General features: G+C 48.3%; 1 long non-coding RNA gene across 3 annotated transcripts in view; it reads left to right on the top strand.

The window, feature by feature from the left end:
• Positions 1 to 1,494: 1,494 nt before the first annotated feature.
• Positions 1,495 to 6,404, top strand: part of LOC146829218 (uncharacterized) — a 69,808-nt gene continuing 64,898 nt past the window's right edge. The window contains exons 1-2 of one of the 3 annotated variants that reach the window (XR_014961938.1): positions 1,495 to 1,688; positions 2,329 to 2,455. This is a non-coding gene — a long non-coding RNA (uncharacterized LOC146829218). Of the gene's footprint in view, positions 1,689 to 2,328; positions 2,559 to 6,404 lie in introns of all 3 variants that reach the window. The other 2 variants (XR_014961937.1, XR_014961936.1) reach the window with 2 other exon arrangements.

Raw genomic sequence — 6,404 nt, 5'->3', positions numbered from 1 at the left:
CTGGAGCGGTGCCACCAGAAGGCAAACCGGTAGGGGCACTGTTAGCAATTGCCCCCTCCTCCAGGTCAGGGGTACACCCTGAACCTGGCCCTCCAACCCAAGGTCTGTACCCTTAGGCTGGACCTGTGCCTGGCAACCTAGGACTTCCAGGGGAGTACACCACCCCCACACAGGAAACACACCACTCTGGAGTTGTGTCAGAGTCCGCCTGGTGCAGGTCTCCAGCCTCCTATCCACCTGACAGAGCATGAAGACCTCCCAGGCAAGACGTGGCCTCACCAGGGTCAGTCCTGGGGTACTCTGACCTCAGAGCTGAAAACCTCTGACCCACTTGTCCTTCCACTGGGGACTGCGTCCCCCTCTCACCCGTCTCTCTGGACTCATGCACCCTCCCCACTGGAGCGGTGTGGCCAGACACCAGAGCTGGTGGAATGCTGGTTAAAGCAGTCTCCCTCAGCTTAACTGACACATTGACATCCCCCGAGGGGATGGGCTCCCGGTAAAGACTAGGCCCCCCTCCTGGTGTTCCTTCATGGAACCAACCAGGCCTAGGGACTGGGCTTCGGGCACCTTGGGACACCTTTCACTGCCACGCTCTTTTTTTGAGCTTTAACGCATTTCGATCTAGGTTTTGTTGTTGCTGTGGGGCTGAGTTGATTCTGTGTGTTTGTTTATTTACCTTCTTCTTTAAGTCCTCAATTAGGGAGCTCATTTTATCCGGCAGCGTTTCCAGGTTCTTTAGTATTGGGCTGCAATAGCATGCCTCTTGCTTTCGGGTTGGCTCTGCCATATCCTGTGCTCTGAGTAGCAAGGAGTTCAAATGATCTAATTTGCTGTCTATACCAGAAATTAAACTGGCCACCTTCTGGAGTATATTTATTTGCACATCCAGCTTGTCTGTATGCATGCTGCATTGGCCATTGTGCTCAGGGCCTTATTGGTGGTTGTTAATACTCCAAAATTCCAGAAGAAGTGTGCCAACTACTGTATTTGAGGAATAATCAGCACTGGCCTTGTGGTAACTTTCATGGATTAGCAGTACATAAGTATGCTAATCACAGTAAAATGCATGTAACAATGGTTGATAAACTCCCTTCAGCCACAGCAACGTAACATACACTGTTCTTAGCTCCCAAAGACCCAATGTACCAACTTTCTCATGACTTTTTATTGGTGTGTGCATCACCATTGTTGTGGACATGCTGTTTCTTTAAGAAGGAGAGATGTTCACTTGCACGAAGCTCCACCTTAAACAGCCTCACAGTAAACACATCTCGATCCACTCACTTCCTGAGAGTACGCTGGAGGCCACAGCGGAATGCAACACAAATGATCGGCGCCACCCGCACCTTGGGGCGTGGCACCGTTAGTGGCATCTCTGGTGGGACCCGGTAGTGTTTCTGTACTTCCTATAGGTGAGGCAGGTCGGGGCCGGAAGGAAGCAAAAGGTTTTGTGGGCGGCCCCTGTGCAAGGTCATCAAAGGGCACAGGGTCGCCTTCCTCTCCCCGGCAAGGATAAAAGCGGCGGGAGAGACAGGGAAACCCGCTTTGTCCTTTCCAGCAGCTCCAGAGGCTGCAGACAAGCAACAAGTGGAATTGGCGTCCCAGTTCGTCCACGTGGTGTGACAGCGTTCGAGAGGTTTCCCCATAGGTGGTGCTCAAAGGGCTTTCGGTGGAAAAGGACGCAGGTTAGTAGGCTGGTTTCGCTGCAGGGAGAGGGCCTCACAGCGTAGTCGGGTGTTTGAGAAATACTTTAAAATATGTTTGAGGTGTTCTAGAACTGGTTTTGTGATACAGTGTCACAGCTAGGGTTTTTGGCGTTTACATAAAGTTGTAAAAACGTTCGCCGAGACGCTCGGGTAAGGTGTCGTCGTGAGAGGCTCGAGTCTCGACATAGACGCTTAATATTCCATGAATTCTGCAAATCACAGTTTTTCAACACAATGGTTTGGATGGCCCGTAATGTAACTGGTGATCATTTTGTCACATGAAGTTTGCAGGACCAATCCGGGGCATTAGGGTAGTAAGTATCCCCGGTGGCCTGGGTCTTGGCAGAACGCCTGCGCATTGCATGCTTCCGAGATCCATCGTACTACATTCGCACAAGACCCAGAGTCTGTGCACATTGGAGGATGCAGCATAAAGGTGAACACGGTAGATGGAGGGGCACAGTGGGGGGAGGGACGGCCATTGCATAGCCACGGAGGGATGTGCTTATTTATAGCAGTAATGGCTCCATAGTTGTTTCGCAGCTGACAGTGTCAGAGTGCAATATGTACATTGTTTCACGACCAGACTTAATTTTACTTTTGTCTTTATTGCATATAGGGACCACCTCACTGAGATGGCGGCAGCACGGTTTCTGGAAATTGAACAGCATATACGAGGACGTTGGCCAACCAGCAGTGTGAGGCAAGAGCGTACTGAAGACTGTCATGATGCCGGGAGACATGGTGTAAGGCGCCAAGGTCACCTATGGTATCAGTAGGTTTGTTATGTGCCATGGTTCAGGCTGGGACGTTACTGCACAGCGAACGGAGCCCAGCTCAAACACGGAGGTATTAACTGTATGTTAACGATCTCTGGTAAAATTATTTTAACCTGCCAAAGCTTGGCTGTTCCAGAGTAGCAACCCCTAACCAAACTTCTGAGGTTTAGCATCCTATATTTGTCAATGAAAAGAGGCAACCTTGACGTGTAACGTGCCAGAATAAGTCATCCCGTACTGCCCCTTTTGTATGCCTGAGTTCAGATGAGCCCGATTCAATCTGGCCGCTCATCATACTTCCTACACACGGAGCTGTGCGCATGGCTAAGAAAACACACTGACTCACCATGCGACCAGCAGGCTTGGCCCACATGCAGGACTCATACGTCTCTTGGGGTGTAGCAGTAGACTAAAGGCCAGATGTATCAAAAGGTTTTACCCATTCTGTGTCTATGGGAAAATGTGTTCATACATATGGCCCTAAGTCTCTACCTGTGCAGGAATATTTCTTCGGAAATGGATAGGCCATCGTTGTCGGGCAGGTCGTTTTTTTAAACAATAGGACGTCTCTCTGTGAGCTACACACACAAAACACTGTTGGAATCTCCCCTTAGGATGTAAATCTTTTTTAACCAGCTTTCTGATAATAACATCCACTTGGCTTACCTATGAAAATTTGAGTTAGAGCTGTAGCAAAGTAGAGCCAACGGTTGTTTGGGATCTCGTGTCCAGAGACAGGAATTGAGGCTCACGTCCGGGAATGGCCCGCTTAACTTGGGAAGGTTGTTCTGTGGGACGGAAGATGCTAACCTCCATAAACAGCTGACAGGGGGTTCCAAGCCTTAATGATAGCAGCGTCCTGATGATTGCCAATTTGTCGGCAAGCAGGCTCCGTGGAGTGATACAGGAGTTAGAATGCCATCCTCCAGGCACTAACTTTATTTCTAAATTTGGAAATCGCTAATGCCTTGGCCAGTCTCAGAATCCATCAAGAAGTGGGCATGAAGGTAGTTGTTACAGAGATACCTGGAGCACTTTCTGTAGGAGAAGCTTAACCTGCAGCAACTCACTTTAGATCTGTACCAGGGCACCTGCTCCTTGGCACAGGTGCCACTTGATAAACGGGAAGCTGCTTCTCAATTAATTGCAAAACGCTTAGTACTCTGCAAGCACAGTATCTTGGCGTTGAAGATAGAATTGAGAATGCGGGTGCTCGCAGGGACTATGGTTTACAAACCCCGAGAATGGTCAGAGATAAAAATGAGGTAGAAGAAAGCACTGTGCTGCTCCTTGAAATACTATCTCATTCTACTAAGCATCCTGATTTTAAATAGACACACTGCTAAGAAGAGTATAGTGCTCAATCAATACTTTTGGTTAGCCTGATTTTCATTAGAATGTGAGTGCATAACATATGGGTTATATGCATTCATTTCAATTTGCTTTTATCTCCTAAATATTTACCATAAATACCTGACTGATCTCGCTTCAAAAGCCAGGCTATAGAGAAGAGTGGTTCATGAAATATTGGTACAAGATTGTGTATCAGTAATGCGCAAGTCCTACTTAATGTAGTTTGTCCGAATAAAATCACCCTTGTGGTACCTTCCACATCAAGCAAGGTCTGGTGGCTAAGTGGACTATGCATCCACTGCAGGGACCTGTGTTCGACCTCATGGTCACGGGCGATTCCCGGCGGGTACACTTAGCCTTTCATCTATTCTGAGGTAAAAAAATGAGTACCATTGAGCTGGGTAAAAATGAGCATCTGTTATTCAGCACCAAGATGCCGCTTTGTAGGTGAAAGTGCGCTATGAAAATACACATGTTATGTTATGTATCAGAGAAGTATGGCTGGGCTGCTGTGCCCTAGTAGTGACCTCTTACCGGGTTGGGATGGTGGTTTGATCGTTTTCCCAACTTTTCAGTAGTAGCCCCGGGGCAAAACATTTCTTTGTTGAAATGTTTATGGTGTTCTCGTCCGTGTTGACCATGTGGTATGATTCGCTTGAAACAATGATTTCACTTCATCAGAAGCAGCTATTGTCCTGTTAGGCAATTTGAATTTAATAGTGTGCGGTTATTGATATTATTTTTGGACAAAATGATGCTGGAGATCTACACTAAATGCTTTGGCTACTCATAGCTCTAAAATATGTAATTTGCCATGAGATTAGTGACAGTCCAAGGTTAGTATTGCTATCTATATGATGTAACAGAACGACTAGGCGGTGCAGTTAGTTTGGACTGTTCACATACCCATTTTTCATGTATCTTTCTGCCCTAAATACCAAGATAGAATTAATTCCCAGCTACTGAGCATACACAAGGGGAGGGCAGTGCTGACACCTCAGCTAGGGGGATAGGCGATAGTAAAGTGCAATTACAGTTACCTAGGGCGCGGATTTAGGCATAGGTTGGTGGCACATGGAAATCCCTGTTTAGAGAGTGCGTCATTAAGGGAGGTGATGTACTTGGCTCTGAGTTGCGCTTACTATCTATGGGGTTTGAGTTATTAGCCACAGGAACAGCTCGGTTGGAACAGCGCACTTAGACAATACAGTAGCTGTCTTGTTCGAAGTTAACAGAATTCAGAGCACTATGGCCGCAAGCAGACGGTCAGATAGCGTTTTTTTTCAGAGGAGTTGTGAAAGCTAAGTGCCCTATTGCGTCCGATCTGATAGATGCCTCCCTGGCCCCCAAGACTAACAGTATGTATGAGAGTGCATGGCAAGCATATATGGCTTCCTTCAGGGGTCCGGGGGGGGGGGGGCGTTGAGAAATTCACACCACAGGGAGTACTCTTATTTTTGGCTAAACAGAAGGAAAGCGGGAAATCATTGTCCATGGCTAGGAGACAGCTGGCCGCATTGCTTTCTTTGCAAGGTTGGAAGGAGTTGTGGATCCCACCAAGGATCCTAGGGTCCGATGCGCCTTAAAAGGTTGGAAACGCTTGTCCCTGGGTTTAAAGGATGGGAGGAGACCCATTGATGCCAGTAGATTATCACGTATTCTTAGAGGTATTACCTCAGGTTTACACATCCATTTATGACACACATTTTAAGCTTAGCGTATTCTTTGGCCTTCTTTGGGGCATTCAGCATTTCAGAATTTATACCCGCTTTGAAGACAGATAGAGAGGGTAGGATTAACCTAGATGATGCTGGGATTCCAAAGGACGTGCTACAGATCAGGGTAAGCAGGTCAAAGACGGATCCGTTGGGGAGGGGAGCATGGGTACACCTGCGGGCTGCTCCAGGGGTCACGTATTGTCCGGTGACTTTGATACAAGCATTCCTCTGTAGTGAAGGCAGCGATTTAGATGCATACCATTTTCTTTTTTTCCCTTCATTCTGGTTTTTTTAACGTTTTTTTTTTCTCGAACTTTCACTCCTCTTCATTTGGATTTCCAATACATGCGCTTGGTTCCGCTCTGTCGAACTTGAACTCTGCTTTCCTTTTTGTATCCCTATTTGCTCGTGGTCCGATCAAGGGGGGGTGTAGTGAAGGCAGCGATTTAGATGCATACATTGCTATGTTAGCATAAACGCGTTAGATGTTGTCAGAATTTACCTGTGACCTCCAGGGTTCGTCGTGGTGGTGAATATTCCCTCTGGTGTTGTGCTTGGTTCTGCGCTGTCCGGTCTCCCTCCGCCGCCGCCTCGACAATCACAGCGGCCTGGAGCAGAGTCCGGACTACATCCCCCAGGGGTACTAGCGGCCGGAACCCGCCGCCGACGCCGTTCAGCGTGCCAGGAGGCGCTTAAGAGCTTGGCCCGACTCCCGCCTCGCGGGACGCGCCGGACTAAGCCCGGACAAAGGGCGGGCCCTCTGTGGCCCGAGGAGACCGGACTGGACCATCTCCCTTGGTTTTCTTCGTGCTCGCTACGATCTGCGTGCTCTGTAAGTTACCAGC

This window comes from Triturus cristatus, chromosome 5_2, assembly GCF_964204655.1.
Source record: "Triturus cristatus chromosome 5_2, aTriCri1.1, whole genome shotgun sequence".
Taxonomy (NCBI): Eukaryota; Metazoa; Chordata; class Amphibia; order Caudata; family Salamandridae; genus Triturus; species Triturus cristatus.
This window is presented reverse-complemented; position numbering and strand designations above follow the sequence as displayed.